Source organism: Equus przewalskii, chromosome 16 (genome assembly GCF_037783145.1).
Source record: "Equus przewalskii isolate Varuska chromosome 16, EquPr2, whole genome shotgun sequence".
In the NCBI taxonomy this organism is placed as follows: domain Eukaryota; kingdom Metazoa; phylum Chordata; class Mammalia; order Perissodactyla; family Equidae; genus Equus; species Equus przewalskii.
Window position 1 is genome coordinate 26,601,874 of NC_091846.1, and position 20,123 is coordinate 26,621,996.

A 20,123-nucleotide genomic window follows, 5' to 3' on the forward strand; every position below is an offset into this window, starting at 1 on the left:
AATTTCAAAATACTTGGATGGTCCTATTAATTCTCTGATCAGTTGAATATAAACTCTAGCATATTCTAATTGATTCCACTCTGCTTCGGCATCCCCAGTGACAGGTAACCCACAGCTGCCATTGCCAAGACGGTCCATTTTTTCTGTCGGTAATTCTCTTCCTATCCCCAATCTAAAATTCAAGATACAGTAATGGATTGGCTTTTTACATTATACATCATGTGATAATCTGAGTGATTACTATTAGGAAATACGAATGAAAATATGCATATATGGGGTCCACCCAGTGGCATGGCAGTTAAGTTCCTATGCTCTGCCTGGCTGGCCCGGGGTTCACCAGTTAGGATCACAGGCATGTGACCTACCCACAGCTTATCGAGCCATGCTGTGGCAGGCATCCCATAGAAAAAAAAGCAGAGGAAGATGGGAGTAGATGTTAGCTCAGGGCTAATCTTCCTCAAAAAAAAAAAAAAAGCATATATACATTGGCCACTAATAATCAATTTTCAACCAAAATGGTTTATTTATTTAAGAAATGGCTTCATTTAAGTCGTATGGGGTAATTCAAATGGAAGTTTGTTGCACCTGGTCAAGTGATAAATTATGTTTCTGTTCACTTTTTTGTTCCTAAGAATAATGATAACTCGACTGTAGGCTCCTGAAAGGCAGAGACAGATTGGGTTTTATACTTTATTGGAAATAACCATCGAATGAAGAGCAGAACTGATTATGAAGTAGGTACTCAGTAAATGCTTGTTCAGTTTACTGATTTGCTTACGCATGTTCTTGGTGTTGACAATCAAATAAACTATTAGATTAAAAATGGAAGTGAAGATATTAGTAAATCCACCAATTCATTTCTTTAGCCATAAATATCTATGTGCAAAGGATCTATGTTAGTAGTGGTTAACCTGAGGTAAAGAGGGGGTTCCTGTAACAGCCTAAAATCTTATTCAAAAATTTTTTGTATGTTCATACCTTCACCTTCCTGAGAGGATCCATAGCTTTCTTCAGCTTCCAGGAAACCTATAACTTCATACACTATTAAGAACCCATTGGTAATTAATATATTTACCTACACCCCAAATGTCAGCACTGATAACTAAGAAAACCTGTTTACTTTTGCTTGGAATAAACTATAACCTTTTTTCTCTGACTTTTGATTTTCCTAAAGATGCTTGATCTCCAGTCAGAACTAAGTTGCCCTGAGTAATATCCAGAATAAAGCAACGTAGAAAAGCACGAATACAAACAGGATAACTTGACTTCTCCTTGTTCCTGTGCCACTCTGTACTGAGTTGGTACTGTGTGTCCAGGTGCAGGTCAAGGTGTTTTTTTATCATTTAAAACCCTAATGGACCAAATGATCTGGGATCTAATTATGGGGGAAATTACCTGCATCCTTATGCGTGCTCACAGCCACTAAAATGAACAGCAGCGCTTCAGCTAACGGTCCCTGCCTTCTCGCTCCAAAGAATTTGGGGCACTCTGCTCCCAGCATGAGGAGCTGACTTTGGAATTCATGGCACATCTCACAACCTAAATTTACTTCAGAGGTAGAAAGCTTTTGTTTTCTATTTAGACTGACAGAATAGATTAGTGAGTTGTGGTCAAATCAGTTTAAAGTTTCTCTACACACCCTACCCTTGCCCAATCCTGTGTTTTTAAGGAAGTTAATGTTTGACTAGTTTATTGCATTGCTGCAAATTGAAAGAAGTAGCTATGTTAAGGAGCACTCCCTTTTCAGGAAAAAAATAGGACCTTTATAACTATGCTATTGATTCTCAGGCCAACCGATAATAACACATGAAAATGAGTCTCTCGGTTAGTACATTTTATTATTATCATATAGTACTTAAGTAACCTGAGGAGCTGTGGTTTACAGCATTTTAATTCTAGCTGTTCCTCCAAAGTTTTATCTTTAAGTGGGTCAGAAACACTATATATCTTAGATTGTTATTCATTCCTTCTATTGCTTATCTTTTAAATTAACATATACTAAGATTGCTATAAGCCTACATTCTTATTTTCAAATGTTACCTTCTTATAAATGTTTTTATTTTTACAAAGACAAGACTGCCCCCTTTGGTGGTCATCAAAGTACGGCTTTGTTACATTCTTTCATCCCACCAAGTGAGACAAGAACTTGGGAAGCTGGGCAAAACCTAAAGGCAACTTTCTAAGGAAAACAAAGCTTTAAAATTCTTGTGGAAGATTTTGACCCATACCCATTTAAAGGTGGGCTGTAAAGAGTCCATTTCAGGTATCAGTGTTTTTCTGCTCCTTTTGCAAGTTCTAGAGTTTCCTTTCAAGTAAAAATTTTGAATATCTAAGTTTTCAACATAACACAAGTCACATGAATTCCATACCACAACAAATGGCTTCTAAGAAGACTGTAAATTGAGTGAGAGAAGAGAAGTCATTTAAAGGGACCCCCACTAGAGAACACAGCAGCACCCAAATAAATCCATTTTAATTTTCACTTTATTTCAGTTATATTTCAAAGCTGTGATATCATGAGTGGAAAGAGAAGCAGCTCATAGAAGAGCCTGACTTCAAAGAAACTGAAATTTAGCATGGAATGTAAAATTGAGGACTTTTGCTTCTAAGAGGGTGATTGTAGAAATACGGAAGTTGAAGGCTTGGGGCTACGGCAGAATTATTAGTCTAGGGTGATTCTGCAAGTCTTGGTGAGCGTCCATGAAGCAATGCTCTTTACAAGAGAAAAGCTCCTACCTGACTATTAAAAACGTGCATTTCTCTTAAAACTCTTTTCCTTTCCTTCTGCTCCAGAAGGGACATTATAAACTGCTAATGAACACTGACTTCGACCTTTTGAGAGGTTAGATTTCCCCAGGACTGAAATAAAGCATGCTTTAGTCTTCTCACACTCAGAGCATCCCATTGGGTTCCCTGTAGAGTGCTTTTTGCTTGCACCCTTTGGTAAAGTGCACAGTGGGTCAGTATTCTCTGCAGTCTGTCTTTGCACTGGGGCTCTGGCCGCCAGAGGGGAAAACAGCCACCCACAGGGAACCGGCATAAGTTAAAATCAAGCAAGCCTAGTGGGATGGTAATGACTTTCCCAGCAACCAAGTCTTTCCTTCAGGATGTGTGAAGCTAGAAAACAATGTCATTCATTCAACATTTATGGAGAACACACAATGTACACGGGACTGTGCTAAGTACTGGAGGGCATGGAAAAGTATGCAAAACACAATCCCTGCCCAGAGGATTCCCACTGGGAAGGGCATTTCAAGTATCACCCAGACCTTACGACCCTTCAAGAAATTCTTGGGCGAATAAAATTGCAGTCAGAATTTAAAAGAAGCATGGAAAAGAATACCGCTGGGACAATCTGTCTTTTAGGAGGGAGGGCATGTAAATGTGCTTTAAAAATTTATTTCTAAGGTATACAACGTGGCTCGGATGAATGAGGGAGCAGAGAGTTGAACCCGCCAAGAGAGGCGCCAGGCTGGCCGCACTGGCCCCTTCCTGGAGGAGCCTGACTTCAAAGAGGCACTGCGCGGATGCCTGCACAGTTAGCTGAATCCGAACAAAGAGGAGGCTGGCACTTTCACCTGGGAAGTGGATTAACTTTGAGGAAAAGTGGCCTCGGAGGAGGAAAAAGGCCACGTTCCACCTGGAGTGAGAAGCGGCCGCCCTGCCCCCGACGGTGCCAGCTGACCTCATCCGCGACTGCCCTCACGCTCGCTCCCCCTCCCCGCATCCCGTACCCCGGCGAGGCGGTGGGCCGCGCTCGGCGAGGTTCCACCGCCCACTCCACGCCCGCAGCCCTTGCACACGCCGGCTCCAGCCGGTAGTCGGCCACGTGCGCCCGGGTCCTCCGCTCGTTCCCTCAGCAGGCCGGGCGCCTCCAAGGTTGCAGTAGCAACCGTGGGGTCCCGATTTCTGTCCCCTCCTGCACAGCTGAGAAGTCCGGGCAGCGGCGGCGTTGGCGGGAGCGAGCTGTTCGGCCCCTCCCTAGAGGAGGCAGCGCGACCGTGGGCTGCGGGCGCCGCCTCTGCTGCATCCGTGGCTGCGCGCTCCGCTGGGCTCAGCCCCGCTTGGATCTGGAGCCCGCGCGCCGCGCTGCCTTCTCTTCCTCGGCCGCCGCCCAGCCGGCAGCTCCCCCAGCCAAGACGCGCGCGTTCTAGCCTCCTTCCCCGGGTTTACGGATTTCCGGGGGGCGAAGAATTTTGCCTCGGTCCCTACGAGCATCTCTCGACCTCTCTCCCCCTCCCCTCGCGACTCCCCCACCTCGTGGGCGCGCGCGCGCACACTCACACACACTCACACTCGCAGGCGCGCGTGCGCACGCCCGCGCGCCCCGAGCCGCGGAGTCTCCAGCGCCGCTCAGCAGATCCCACTCTCTCGGGCGCCGCTACTCACACAGGCTTCCAGCCGCCACGGGGCGTCCTCTGTCTGCGGCAGCGGCGGCAGAGGCAGCGGAGGGAACGGCAGCTGCAGCCCGGCCCCGTCTGGCAGCTCCGCGCCCGGGACGGAGTCCGGGAAGCGGAGAAGGAGGACGCCGAGGCAAGGAGGAGCCGCGCCGCGCCCGGCGCCCGGCTCCACGCGGCGGGCTGCCTCTGCTCCCCGCACGGCGGCCCCAGGTAAGCACCTCCGCGGCCCGCAGCATCCCTGGGGCGTTGGGGCTTGGAGCCGGGGTTTCTCGGTCCCGCCCTCGCTGAGGCACCGGGACAGAGGCTCGCAGGGGAGTGGGCTCGGGGGGGAGGGGAATGGAGGTAGAGGTGAGGCTGGCAGGGAGGGGAGCGTGGGAGCGTGGGGGCTTCGGCTCAGCCCCCCGCGCCCTTCCCTGCTCTCCCCGAGCTCCAGCCCTGTCACTTTTACGAGCCCAGGGGTGCCGTGCGCCCCAGACAGCTGTTCTGCGCTCTCCCGGCCTCCGCCAGCCAGGGTTGGCTCCCGGCTCCGCGCCCGCCGCGCGCCTCCCACCTCCCCTACACCTTGGACAGCGCACCCCGCCGCCCCCTGCACAGCACTCGGGACCGCGTCCTGCTCGCGCCTCCCTCCCGCTGCCCTCTTCTTTCCAGTTTGTCACCCCCCCCCACCCCCCGCCCTGCATCCCATGTCGTCCCTGTCCTGGCTGACTCTGCTCTGGTGCGGGCTGGAAACTTTACTCCCCGCCTCGTCGGTGCTAGGTACTATTGTTGTTATTTGTGACTGTCCCCTTACAAGGGGAACTCAGACACCTTGGATGGGTCTTCCTCGGCGGGAGCATGTCCTGTCCTGCCGAGCCCGGGGCAAAAGAGGCCCTGGGCAGCTGGACTTGGCGGCTGCCAGGGTGCAGAGCCCGCGCCTGGGGAACTGGACGCCTGCCGCCTCCCGGCCTCTCCAGACTCCACACGTGCGCGCCTCCCACGAACGCGGCCCCTCCCCGGCCACCCAACGTCCTCCCCCTGCACGGACACGGACACCCCATAGGTTGGACACCCGGTGCTCGCGGGTCCTGATTGGTTGAACACATAACCCCGCCTCCTTTCCGGAGGGGGGTGGTTCTGAGTGTTGTGGTTGTCATCCCGCGGCGCGCACATGGGGGAAGCGGGGTCCACAGGTGGGGAAGCCCTGCTTGGTAGGATCCCTGCGTCCAGCTGTGTGTGGCTACTCACCCATTCTCCTTCCTCCACATACACTCCTGCTTTTCTCCTTTTCTGTCTCTTTCTCAATCTTTTACTGCTATAAAATTTAAAAAACTGGCTTGTAACTCTTCTTTTATTAATATTATATTTGTTTGGTGATAGCAGTTTTTAAAGCAGATCTAGAAGAATGAGGGAAACAAGTCGTATGGGGAGGTTCGTGGCAAACTGGGTTGCAGATTTGAGTCCAGTAGTTTAGAGAAAGTAATGGGTGCCTAAGGGATCTGAAGAAGGTGGAGAAAGTGTGAAGGAAATTGGTTCTTGCAGGAGAGACACAGGTGAGCGAGCTTGGGAAGCTGAGGGAGAAGGAAGTGGGTCATTTGTGGGGTGAGATGTGAAGGAGGACCCCGGATGGGCTCTCCCGAGAGGTGGGTGCGTTCCGCTGAAGACGGCTCAGTCCGGAGAAGGGGTAATTTTGGCTAGTGTTTAGTTCATTATTAACACACACTGCTTCTGTTTTGTTAGCGTTGCCCTTTTAATAAGAGACTCTATAGTAATAACGTGAATCCATGTGATAGATTTTGCTTATTCCACATTCTTGTGATATATAGATTTGCAAGTGGTAATGGATTTCAAAAAGTGAATTTCAAAGTCTCCCATAGAGGGAGGGACTAAATAGTTAAGTTAAAGTGCTTTTGAAATATTGTGAAGGAAGAGGGATGAGCATTGCATAAAATCCAAAGATTGTTCTGGCATTATTTAGGGCCTTTGCAGAAATATATATGTATGCGTAAATGATACTGATTTCTCTTCATTACAAAGCATGATTGCCTCTAGCATTTTCAAGCTTTAATTCCTTCAGGCTGTTTTGATGTTGTGTCTGTACATCTAAGAATATTGTAATTCTTGTCTTTAGAAGCCTTGTCAGTGCAAAACAAACAGCAACTGATGGAAGTTAATGTTGACAACTTTATACAGAGTACACTGTGTGTTATTTTATTTGTAAGCTAGTGAAATATGCAACAGTAACATAGCATGACTGCTATTCCCCAGGGACCCATATCAAAACAAAGTGGGGAATCACATGAGGCTATTCCAGGGAGAACAATTCAAGTATTTTAAAAATCAGTATATTTTAAGATTCTTTGGTGTAGACAGCAACAGAATTTTGCCGTTTGAATTATTATCTCTGTACACAAGTGGTAGCACATGATATTAAGTAAAACAGCGTATTAAATGTTAGATGATTCGAAAGTTGACAGTAAAGGATTTCCATTTGTTATGATGTTTATGTGACAGAATTGCTTTTCTGACTGGAGGACTTTGTATTCAAGGGACAGAATTTGATACATCTGGCAAATTGGAAATTATTGCTACTGTTGAAAAAGTAATTCTTACTAGATTTTTATATCTCTAGGTCATGCCTTGATTTTCCCTCAGGGATTTAGATTCTAGCTTTTGGCCTTTGAAATTTAGATGGATTTGGAGGTAGGTAGGAGAATGTATTATCACATATACACATGTGCATATATGCAAAATATATGTGTGTATATCAGCACACAGTTATCTATTTATACACATAATTTTGGGGTACTTTCAGTGTATTTATTTATATATGTTATTATCATCCTGAGAATTTTTTCTCATTTCTTCTTGTCCAAAAGGTGACCCTGTTTTAAACTGTAGAAAGCATTATCACCAGTAGAATTGGCCAATAGATCATGGAAACAGACAATAGTATTTTGTTGCTTGGCAACCACCTACTGTGAATGAAAAACAAAGCAGTGACAGCTGCTTCCACATCCTGATGCTCACACTGTAGCTCACACATTGGAACCCTCCAAATGAGACAGATCTGAGTTTTATTTGAATAAGGTGAAGCTCTTTCTTTTATGGGATGTTTTTAAAAAGGATATTTAAAAATTTTATTCTAATAAGAATTATGTTGATATTGTAGGGTGAAATGAAGCATCTAATTTCAATTGCCCTCTTAAATCTAGTATACACTGAAAAATGCAAGATTGGGAGGGCTGTTTGGACCCTTCTCATTCTTCCCCTTAAAATCATTAAACACTGTAAGCACATTTTCTGCTGCCGTCAGGTGCTCTCAGGATTTTACGAAAACTTGAGTTCTTTATGATACCTAAATAGATGGCTAGATTTTGCTGCTAGGGGGAAATTAGAGGTTGATGCTCTGGTCTAACCCTTTAATTTTAAGGAACACCAAGGCACAGTGAGATGCTGTGACTCAATGCTGGGACGGAGCCATCTCCAGAGTCACACTTGAAAATTTTCTCCCTCATTTCCTCCCCTGAATTATTCTTTCTTTGTTCTTTATTTACATAAAATTTGTAACAAAGATTTTTGTTCTACTAAGGATACTTAGAAAATACAGTAATATTTGGGAGTAAAATTCAGTGTTGACACCAGGCTAGATTATGGTTTTCGATGCGTTGTATAGCGTGCATTCTGCCTTCAGTTTCTGAAAGTCCTATGGCTCCCACCTGTTTTACCAAACTACGGAAGCCCAGCTCCTTGTTTTGGTAATTGTTTACATCTTTGGACAATCTTTCATGATCTGTTATTCTCTGTGTGAATCTTGAACTGGGATGGGATTGAAGATTGTGTTGGTTAGCTTGTATACCTGCAAGCGTTTAAACGTTATAGCTAATTAATCACTCGTTGAGGGCTTCTGTCTGCAACGTGATAGACAAATTGTTGGTGTAGTGATCCGGGCTCTTTAAAGTATGTGGGACAGACTGTGTCGCTGCCTAGTGTTGCTTTCAGTTTTTTATCAAAGCTGTCTTGTCCGGGGTGTTACCTGAAGCCTGTTCATGGAGGACAAGTCATCCGTGAGAGATGGTAATACTGCAGATTGTTTCTTACTTCTGAAATGGTAATAAATGGGTTATTGGGTGGCAAACCTGGATTGCATGTACATTATTAAGCATTTCTTCTAAACTTAGGAAGTGTATTGCATGCATGATGCGTTTTGAAGTTTCTTATGCAATTTTATTTTATTACTTATTTATTTATTTACTTTTTTAAGGTAATTGTTTTTTTACAGAAGGTCCGTCCTAAGCTAACATCTGTTGCCAATCTTCCTCCTTTTTCTCCCTTTTCCCCCCAAAAGCCCCAGTCCATAGTTGTGTATAGTTCTGTATTTTTCTAGTTCTTCTATGTGTGCCACCACCACGACACGGCTACTGACAGATGAGTGGCATGGTTCCACACCCGGGAACTGAACCCCGGGCCTCCAAAGCAGAGTATGCTGGACTTTAACCACTAGGCCATCAGGGCTGACTCTTCCTATGCTATTTTAAAGAATCTGTATTCTGTTATTTATTATTTATGATGAAGGTAGACATTTCCCTTTTATACAACACCTTAAGTAGAAAAACTTGGAGTAGACAAGTTTGGAGAAACAATATAGTGACAATATTAAGTACCATTGAAGAGCCATTTTCACGAGAAAAGCGTGCACTTTAACAGATTTGTATGGAGGAATAAATTGATTTACAGTTTATTTAACCTAGTTTTAGAAGCCTGCTATTAACTTGTTCTGCCTAGAAGGATTTTCAAGCAGAATGATAATTTGGCAGATTTCAAGTGAACTTCCCTGATTTTTTAAAACCATTTTCTACAGTCTGGTTATAGTTTGTCCAGGACATACACTTGTTTTGGACCCTCTAGGGTTAATCTGAATTTTAAGGTTATTATTTTTTAAAATTTCAGAACCATCTCCCTTTGCATAATGTGATGTTAAATATTCTGTTTCATACATTTAATTTAATCCACTGGAATCTTGAAATTTCAATAACTTCCCTCTTATCTTCATGTATGAGATAATGTGTGTGTATGTGCAAACACATACACAATACTTATATTTTTTGTTATTGTTTTCATCCTTAGGATACAACACTAAAGGACCAGATTTGTGTTTTTTTTCGTTTAGTAGAGAAGACTTAAACAAGAGATATTTACATTTTCAATTTCCTTATGTCAGCTTCTGCTTTTATTACCTATAAACTCTTACCCACATAAATAGGATGATTGCTAAAATCAAACAAACAAATAAATATATATCTAAGTAGCATGTCACTTGCTACCCTCCAGGCTAGCCAAGAAAGCATATTTTCTCTTTCTTAGACACACACATACTTTCACCCACACCCATATACACACTGATTGTCAGGTCCTGTAGACTCATTTTATTTTAAGAGTGGACAGAAATAGTGTTTGATTGGGAGATCTGTGTATGGTAGTTTTTTAAGTAAAGCTTAAAATATATTCAGATTTTCAGAAATGCAGTAGCATAGGAAGAATTAAATTGAATTATTCTCTTTGGAAAACTTTCAAATTTATGCTGACACTGTAACCCATGGCCCTTAGAACAGTGCCCAGTACCTCCAACAGAGGCTGGGCACCTGGTATATATTTTGTGGAATATGCACTTGCCCTTCTTTATGTAATGTTGCAAATATTTCAGTTTGTATCTGTATGAATTGTAAAAGTTGAGAAAATAGAGAAGAAATTACTGTAGTTTTCTAATTGTTTCTGGCACTGTATTAAAAAAACATCAAAATAGCTAACTTAGCCAGTGATATTTTGTAATATACTTCTTGTCAGCGTAGGAAGTTATACCAGAGGTATTGATTTTTCACAAATACAGCCATCCTAAGTGCAGAATAGCTCTTTAATAGCCCACAGCAGCATAACAAAGGTTATGGCAGCTAGTCCGAAGGAATACTTTATTTAGTTGGAGCTGGAGGGTGAAGTTTGCTAGCCCCAATGTAATTATCCAGCCTGGAATGTGGCCAAGGTGCTGTGGTTAACATCCCAAACAGTGGGAGAAAAGCCACGGATGAGGTCTTTAGTAACTTCAAGTGGCCGGACCTCTGCTTTGGTCTCATTTGCAAGAGAGCACGTTGAGTAGCTTGAAAACTGCACAGGCTGTTGTGCATCTAGATTCCAGGTACCAAATTTCTGGTCCTTGGAAGAAATCATGATCCCGAGCATGCAATGCCATTGAAGTAAGACTTTCTTCTTTATCCTGCTCCATTTTTCTGAAGTAGATGGAGAGTGATTGTGTCTCTGGGGATAACCCTGGCAGAATCACAAGGTGTGTGAAGCCTGACATGCTTCCAGTTACCCTTAAAGCATCCTTCACCTTTCCACCACTGCCTCAGTGTTCATCTTTTTCGTAGGGTTTAATTCACAGTTTCCCTATCAGCGAATCTTTGTTAAGGTGTATGCTGATAAAAGGTTACAGTACTTCCCTGGAGCGATTCTTGAGTGTCTTGTATATACCAGGTGCTCAATATATATTTGTTTAGTTTTACTAGTGGAGTTGTACCTACTATTTTGATAGATTAGGAAGATAGATTTTTCCAGGGAACCTACTTAAATAGTATTATACTATTTTCTTTTAGGATTATTTAACAAATATTCATTGAACATTTACCGTATGAATGGGACAGTATTTGGCTCTGGGGATCATAAAGTTTCTTAAGACACAGTTCCTACTCACAGAAGAGAACATGCTATTTTCAGGGAAGTGCACCAGTTCATTGTGGTTTAAAAGTGACTATGCAGGGGAGTCAGAAGGTCTGGAGAGCTGAGCAGGAGACAGACCATAGAGGACTTAGTAAGGCCTACCGAAGATTTTGAACTTAATGATATCGGTCAGTGTTTCACAATCTGCCTGTTCAAAGGAATCCCATGAAATGCTTGCCACAGTAATGATTTTTGGGTCCCATGCCACACCCACTGAATCCAAATCTTCAGGTAGGTGGCCTGGTGGAGCAGACATGGTCAGTTTCGTACTCATATGCCCAGATGCTGACTGCTCTAGTACATGGGTATAGAATTATTCTGCAGGCAGCTACTGTTTTCCATCTGAGGGCTTTCTCTCCCACAGGTGGGGCAACTTTGTAAGGCAGTGAAGCTCATGGCCTGAGAAGTGGACCTCAGCCGATGATAGAAGAGAGCCAGGCATTAATACACTAGCATCCCAGACCCTTGGGTGTAATAACTGATGCATGCTCGACACTGTGTCCCAGAGTTCCCCAGTGCAACGGAGCCTCAGTTGCCCACAATGACAGTCTGCTAGATAATCTGTGCTTCTTTTGGCTGTCTCCCTTTCCTCTACCTCTTCCTGGGATCCCCTCCCAAATAAATAACTTGCACTTAATTGCTGTCTCAAGGTCTGTTTCTGGAGGAACCCAACATAAGATACTGAAGAATCTGCTTTATCTTATTTCATTTTTTGTTAATGCCCCCACTGGTTTTTATAATGAGGCAGATTTGGGAGACCTGGTCTCAGGTGATAGAGCTACTGAAGGATTAAGATGAAGGCATTGTCAGTTTTGATTTGCACCTTAGAAAGATCATGCTGGCAGGTATGTAGGGAATAGCTTGATGGAGGAAGAGTTGGGGGCATGGATATCTGCTAGGAGGCCCAGACAAACAATGATAAGCACCTAGGTGAGGGCAGTGACTGTGGGGTTTGAGATCGGCAAGGGATGCGTGATGGATTTTGATGGAAAGCTGTCTAGAAAAGTCAGCACAACAGAGAGGCCTGCAGTGTGTGATCACTTAGCTCACTGTTGTTCCTACAATGAGATTCCAGCCTTCCACCCTGCACCACAGCCTTGTTTGTCCATTAGACGTGGCACCCCTTGAAGAGCTGTCTCCTCTGCCTTGCTTGCAATCTTGGTCAGGCTTTCTAGAGTTAAGTAGTACAATCTGGGCATCAATAAAAGAAGACAGAAAGATAAATTGAAGAATATAAATAATTGACTACCAGGTCATTAAAGGAAGAAAGTTATATTTCACAGGGAGGATTTGTGGAGTTGTAGAGAAGGAGAGTTGGAGAAATGTCTGTGACCCGTGCCCATTTTGTGATGAATGGTGATTTTTTTCCCCCATACTCTTGGCTAAGAGGTGATTTTCATCCACTCTCGGTTTCTGGAAGACCTAGCATGCACTTATGTCTATTGTTTTCCGTGCTTCTCTGATAGCCTGTGTTTTAGCTAAGTGAATGAGTGGTAGCTGGGGGTGGAGCTGGTTCTTTTCTCTTCTTCTGTCAAAATGCCAGGCTTTTGGCTGTAGTTTCTCCTGCTGGTTCTTAGGTCACCAGTTCCCAAAGGAGATCAAAGGATATAGAGGGTGGGAGAAGAAAGCATAAATCCAGAAAGAGAGCCATTTTGAATTAAATACTTAATTATGAAATGAGCAGGTTAGAGCTTGTTAGATGATACGGAATAAGATCAGGCAGCCTTCTAATTGTCCCATGTATGAATACTAATATGCTGGCTGCATCTGCAGCCAGAAAGGCTAAGGCTGACTAATCAAACTAGAGCAACCTGACAGTCGTATTTCTGTAAAAGTAACATTGAGCCAGTGACAAAGAGAAGACAGAACTGTGGCAAGTTGTAGGAGGGTTGGCAAAGAGCTTCCCGGGCCTTGTTTAACAAGGAGACCAGGCATGGGAGTAGAAATACCGAGCATGTGAGTGTAAAGAGGCCGGAGACACCATGGGTGAGACACGATGGAGAGAAAGAGGCCTTGTTTATTTAGAATATTATCTATGTATTTATGATATTTTATAATTAAACTTTTTATTTGGAGATAATTCTAGATTCATATGCAGTTGTAAAAAACAATAGAGAGATCCTGTATACCCTTTACCCATTTCCGTCCAATGATACCACCTTGCAAACCTGTATAGCAGAGTGTCAGAACCAGGATATTGATCGATACAATCCACCAGTCTCGTTCAGATTTCCCCAGTCTTACTTGTAGTCATTTGGATGTGTGTGTGCACGCACATGTGCATGTGTGTATTTTCTTCTATTCAATACTATTTTTTATTTTTAAAAGTAAAAGCCCTTTTCATTCTAGAATTTTGAAAAAAATTCACTAGTTTAGACTAGTTTGGCTTAATTATAACTGAAGAAAGGGTAATAGAATAAATTCCCCACCCCCTTTCCAACTCTGGGATTCTGCAGAGTGGCATCAGGGGCCACCTGTAGGTGGCAGAAAGGTCAGTAGGTTTTTCTGCAAAGTCTAGCTTCCACTTTTATTTATTCCTCTGTGACTATTATATGGCAATAAGCAAACCTTTTAAAAGTGTGTCTGTTGTAGAAGCAGCTTGCTTATTAAAGCTCCCTGGGACTCCTCTTCCTTGTCCCAGCATTTCTCTCCTTCCCTTCCAGCATTCCTTGCCCTTCCCTCTTCCACTCTGTGTTGGAGGCGGCTCACCCCTGCAGGCTGCTTTCCCAGATTTCTGAGTTAGCTGGCCCACTCTCTTCAGCCCATGGGAGGCACTGATGGGAGAGAGCAGGGAGAAGGGCAATGCCAGGGTGTGTTTTCCTTTCCTCCAGCTTCCTACGGCATCCCTGGCAGTGGGAATCCCTCCCCTGTAGCACCACTCATGCTTGACAGACCTTCTCTGGCTCCAGCTGCTCACAAGTGACCTTGGCCCACAGACTCTAACAGCACTACCTCCTGCTCTTGTTTCTTCAGCCTCAGGGAGGTAGCAGCTTCCTGCTTTTGCTGATCTCTGGATTACCTCACTATCATGTACTACCCTTTGCTCCTTCATCACCTGAGTAATCAATTCTGCATATTAAATTTCCTCCACGAAAAAATACTTGAAGAGGGCTGGCCTTGTGGCATAGTGGTTAAGTTCATGTGCTCTGCTTTGGCAGTCTGGGGTTTGCAGTTCGGATCCCTGGCGCAGACCTACACTCCACCCATTGGGCCATGCTGTGGTGGTGTCCCACGTGTAAAATAGGAGAAGATTGCCACGGATGTTGGCCCAGTGACAATCTTCCTCAAGCAAAAAGAGGAAGATTCGCAACAGATGTTAACTCAAGGCCAGTCTTCCTCACTAAAAAAAAATTACTTGAAGAGATTTCTATTTTCCTAGTTAGATATTCCCAAGTTCCTCAAAGCATGGAAATGGTAGAAATCTGATGAGGTTTTCCTCTTCTGGCATTCTGGCTTCTTCTACTGCAAAAATCTTGCTAGCTCCAGTCAGGGTAGAAAGTACCTGTCTTTATAATCTCACCCCTTCCACCAGGAATCTCCATCCCTTTACTGACTATTCATCCCCTCTTAGTGTCTGGCTTTCCGAACACTAATTTCCGTTTGTCACATATATTTGGCATTTTGGCAAACTCCTCTACTCTTGTCCTCGAACTCCTCTTTTACTAACCTTCCCTATCTTATTTTCTGCCCGCAGTTTTTACTGAGCTATCCCCATGTATAACCTCCTTATGCCTGTTTTAACCTATTGGCCTCATGACTCACTCCTGAATGTATTTTGTTTTACGGTCATAGCTCTGCTACCTAATGATTTGGTTCTGCTGGCACTTCACTTTCCTCCTGGCCTGAGTTGCTTTTATCATGTATTTTGAATGCTTTTTATGTGTATTACCAGGCTCCTCATCTCCTATAAAAGTGTATGTGGTTCTGTAACAAAAACAATGGTAAGAACGTTCATAAGAGTGCTTTTGGAATATGGGAACAGGACTCAAGTAGCATCTTCAAGTGTAAGGCAAATTTAGAAGCCAGGTCAGAGGAAGCAAAGCAGAGTCCACCATGGTGGCCACATATATTGCCTTAAGGAAGAGGGCACAAGAGAGAAACTTAGGATGCTTGGGGAAGATGTTGGGGCAGTATAGTGACTGCTCAGGCTCCTCTGCCTATTGGAGAACAGTCTTGTTGGTTGCTACCATATTGGTCCCATAGTTGGCTGCACTGGGCAGCTTCAGCCTGTTTCCAGGGGATCCCCAGCCGAGCACAGAGAGCTCGGAGTTGGAGCTTGGGAAAAGCTTTTGAGCTCTCTCTGATGAACAACCCAGTTGTACATGTCCCATCCTTAGATGCCAGGAGCACTACCTTTAGGCACTGCGGCAACATGGGGATATTCTTTAAATTAACAGCCATGCAAATCACCACCATGTCTGTGGACTGGGGTCTGGGAAAATCCAAAGCTTTGGCTAAAGAAGAATTCAAGTATTGAAAAATAGCCCGTGAGATGAGCTGTATGTGTGTTCAGGTCCTGATGTTCCTGCCTTTGCAATGGGCACAGGGGCTGGGGAGAGCTTTGTAGGCTGTGAACACAGTTGTGAACAGATGCATCTCTTTGGAACCTGCCTGTAAGGCCACTTGCTTGCCTCTGCTTTCCGTAATGATCAGAAATGGTGAGTGCTGGGCGGGAGAATTATGGATTAGGTGGCTCTGGGAACTGACCGTGGGAGAGAAATAAGCTTATTTTCAATGGACATAAGCTTTGAAGGCAAGTAATCAAGACACACTTCAGCCTCATGGACAAATTAGGGTTCTAGTTAATGCAGGTGCAAGATTGGAAAAAATGAATCACTTGTACACCTATAATCACTCAAGAACAGTTTGTTTAGTAACAAAACACCAATTATGTGGGCTTTTATGTGAGTTTCTCCTCTAGTTCCCTTTTTCCTTTATCTCTCAGAACTGACTGAGTTCAGGATCTTCTTTTGCCCTGGTCGTACCCTGTGCACTTTCCCTCAAGAAAGTGATGCCTCCAGTCTGGTGATGTAGTGGTTATGTTTGCGTGCTCTGCTTCGAAGGCCAGGGGTTCACAGGTTTGGATCCTGGGTGCAGACCTACACACCGCTCGTTAAGCCACGCTGTGGGACCATCCCACATATAAGCTGGAGGAAGATTGGCACAGATGTTAGCTCATGGCCAGTTTTCCTCACCAAAACAAAAACAATAACAACAACAACAACAGCAAAGAAAGTGGTGCCTGGGTGAGGGCAGCCAACAGTTTCTCATGACATCCTTCTGAAGCCTGGCCTTTTACCCATTTCATTTGCATCTTTCTGTAAATATAGTCCCTATTTCTTCCCTTATTACTAAAGATAATAGTAATAGGCAGTGGCACTAGGAGACAGTTTTTAATGGAATTTTCTTGGGCATGAAGGACTTGATTCTGTTGAGAAACACAAAGCAGGTGATGTGGAAGTCAGAGAAGTCATTTCTTTGCATTGGTTGGTGCACTCTATATGGTGTCGAGGTGGTAGTTTCTGATTTTTCTCATCTAGTTTTTAAAAGAAAATTTTGGTGTATATATTTTAAATCTCACGTAATATTGTGAACTAGCTTGATACTCATTTTGTAGTTGAAATTTAATGTTTTTGGAAGAAAGCATGCTTCATATTCATTGTGCCAAACAAATAAGTATTAATTGTGCCAAGTTCATGCTAGGTGCTGAGGATGCAGCAGTGAACAAAAACAATGACTATTCCTGTCCTCCTGGGAGCCCACAGTTTACTACAAAGGATATTAAGTAAAATGAAAATAATTATATAATTGGAACTCATGATAAATACTTGGAAAAGACCAGGTTTCTCTGGAGGGGTATGATGAGAGTGAAGTGGTTAGAGAAGGCTTACATGGGAGAGTAATTTATAAATTAGGACCTGAAGAAGGATGGGGTTATTCAGGTGGGGAGTCCCATGTGTGAAGCCCAGACGTGAGAAAGAGCTTGGCTTTTGGAGTCGCTGAAACATTGCCAATGTGGCCGGAGTGCAGAGAGTGAGGGTGGAGAGTGGCTGGAATGAGGCTGCTGAGAGGTAGGTTAGGGCCTGGTTATGCCAGACATGCTAGGCCAGCCTGAGGACTTTGGCTTTTATTTTAAGTGTGGTAGGGAGCCACTGAAAGCTTTTTGTTTTGTTTTTCTTTTTTTTTTTAATTGAAGTGAAATTCATGTAACATAAAGTGAACCATTTTAAAGTGAATAATTGAGTAGCATTTAGTACATTCACAATGTTCTGTAACCACCATCTGTATCTATTCTAAAACATTTGCATCACCCCTAATGGAAACTCCATATCCATTAAGCCATCACTGAAGAGTTTTGAGGGGAGTGACGTGGTGTGTGTAAGATCTTGTAGTATGTAAGAGCTTTCGGGCAAGTTTCTGGAGAAGGGATTGGAGAGGGCAGGAGTGAAAGCCAGACAACTAACTTGGAAATCATGGTCCAGTCCAGGGAGAGATGGTGCTGGTGGCTTCCTGGACATGGGACAAGAATGTGACCACGGATATGGAGTAGAGTACAGTTATCCCAAACACAGTTATATAATCAGGTTTGATTGTCTGGAAGTGATTTAGTCACCTTGTAGTTGTTTACATTCCTGTTTCCCAAAGGATAATCTGTAGCCTTTTCAGATTTGTCTAGGATACTTGGTAAAAGTACAGCTACTTAAGCCCACCTTGCGACACTGATGCCATGGGACTGAAGAGGGACCCTGAGGGATCCTTACTGGAACTGAGGTTTGAGAACCACTCATTGTTGTCTTCTTTCTCATTCTGATGCCCTTTAAGATTGAAGCTGCCAACAGTCCGTCAAAGTGGGATGAATAAGGAGGAGACACAGAATAGACAAATGGATAATCTAGTGCACGCTTGTAATTTTGAGTGGGAGGGTCACATCTTTAACTTGATCCTAAAGGCAAATATGTAAAACAGACAATTTTATGGGTGGTATTTATTTTCAATTCTTTTCTTTCTTGGTGTATTGTGACTCTTCCAGAATTAAATGGTGACTGACTGAGAACAATGGCATTATCATGAAATACAGTGTAGGTACAGGATAGTAATTTGTTGTAAAAGAAACAAATAACTGCTGGAAATTAACTTGTAAAACAAACCATCCTAGTATCTTTTTGCAGTTACCTTGTAGCTGCAAGATTCCTATTACTTTAAAGAGATGTTCACTCCAATTAATTGATTTTAGAAGCCAGAGTTCTTGAGACTTTCTAGTCAGAAAATCCTACAAGCTGTAGTAAAAACCACCAATAAACAAATCAAGATTTTGTCTTTGACTTCTGTTTGCCATTGGTAGGTTTTTCTAACCAAGTGCTACCTCTTAGAGCTGTCACTACTCAGAAGTTTCTATCCCAGTGGTGTTCAGATCTTTCAAACAACCCCTTCCCCCCAACAATTTATGTAATATGTTTGGTTAAATTATAATTTTAGAACTTAAAGGAGTCACAGAGAACATCTAGTTTTCTAGAAACTGTTACCTTTGAAGAGCTTAAAGTGACTAGAATAAGGCTGTGCTACTGAGGAGTGAGGTTAAGTCCTTGAGGATTTATCCCCATGAGAAAAGGGTGTGGATATATCCAGCAGCAGTCAAGAGTTAAACGCTCTACTCTACCCAGCATAGTTGCATCCCAAACCAGCTTCCCCTCTGCAGCTTTTGAGTAGCCTCAGTGGCACCTGCTCTTTCTGGAAGTAGCTGTATGTATTGCTCTCTCTGCACTTTCTGCCCTCCTCCACTATGGCTCTCCCTTTTCAGAATATGAAGTGCTCAGCCTCTATAAGAAGATGCTTCAGTGTAATTAATATTATTTCTACTCTTCTAGAAAGATACTTAGGCACCTCTGGCTGTGTTTCTTTTTCAGACAGAGAATGTACAAATTCAGATTTAAAGTGGTTTCATTGCTTGATCATGGAATTTTATAATGAAATAATATTTTGAGTGCCTACCTAGCTTCTTTGATTTTTTTTTTCCTGGAACACTTAAGTTTGGAGAGGGATGCGAGGCAAAGCTGTCCATTTATTTTACACTAAAGATAAACAGAATCAGTAAATGGCCAGATTTTTTAAAGCTTACTTTTTCTGTCCCACAAAAATGCATGTTGCTCTTGTATAAGAGCAAACACTATAGAAGAATACAAAAAGGAAAGTAAAATTCCTCAGAAACACTGGAGTTAACCACTGTGGACATTTTAGTAAAATTCTTCCAGGCATATCTCTGTCGCTATCTGTCTATCTCTCTGTATGTGCATATATCTGTGTATATATATTCACCCATACACACCACACACAGATAAAATTCTCAATAAATGGGATTTTTCTGTATGCACTATTCTGTAATCCACTGTTTTTCTAATAACGTGGTAGACATCTTTCCATGTCGATAAATATACGTTAGCTTTTTAATGACTGAATACTTTTATTAGGTGCTTTTTATCGTAAGTAACACAAAACCCAGGGCTACCTGGCTTAAATAATAAGAATATATTGAAAAATCCTGTGGGTAGGGGCTTCAGGCACAATTTAATCAGGATTTAGGATTTCTTTCTGATTTTCTCATTCCTACTCTTTTTCCTGCTCCTCATGGTAGCTAGATCACTGCAGCTCTAGGGGCCCATTCACTCACCAGAGAAAGAGAACTTCTCTTAATCATCAAACTAAAATCCCAGGCTTCCTTCTACTTGGACCATCTTAAGTGATGGGACCCAGTGAAGGCCGTTTTGATTGCCTTGGGTTGGGTAGAAGTTTATGCTAATCCCATCCAAACCGCAGGAATAGGAAACTCAGAGTTGTGGTACAAAAGAAGAAGGGGAAACAGCTTGCAGAGGAGGCAGCTAATGATGTCTGTCAGAGTTTGCACTAGGCTTACTGATAGACCTTTATGTTATTTCCAGGCTTTCAATCTAAAATTCATTGCTGCTGTGAGCCTGCCTGTCT

The 20,123-nt window shown here is 43.3% G+C and overlaps 1 protein-coding gene across 26 annotated transcripts in view; it reads left to right on the top strand.

The window, feature by feature from the left end:
* The first annotated feature begins 3,790 nt into the window (after positions 1-3,790).
* The window catches only part of ENOX1 (ecto-NOX disulfide-thiol exchanger 1), a 536,764-nt gene continuing 520,431 nt past the window's right edge, over positions 3,791-20,123 (top strand). For 2 of the 26 annotated variants that reach the window (XM_070578349.1, XM_070578370.1), the window contains exon 1: positions 4,293-4,610. The gene's annotated coding sequence lies outside the window, so the exon portion shown is untranslated. Of the gene's footprint in view, positions 4,611-20,123 lie in introns of all 26 variants that reach the window. The other 24 variants (XM_070578375.1, XM_070578376.1, XM_070578360.1 and 21 more) reach the window with 23 other exon arrangements.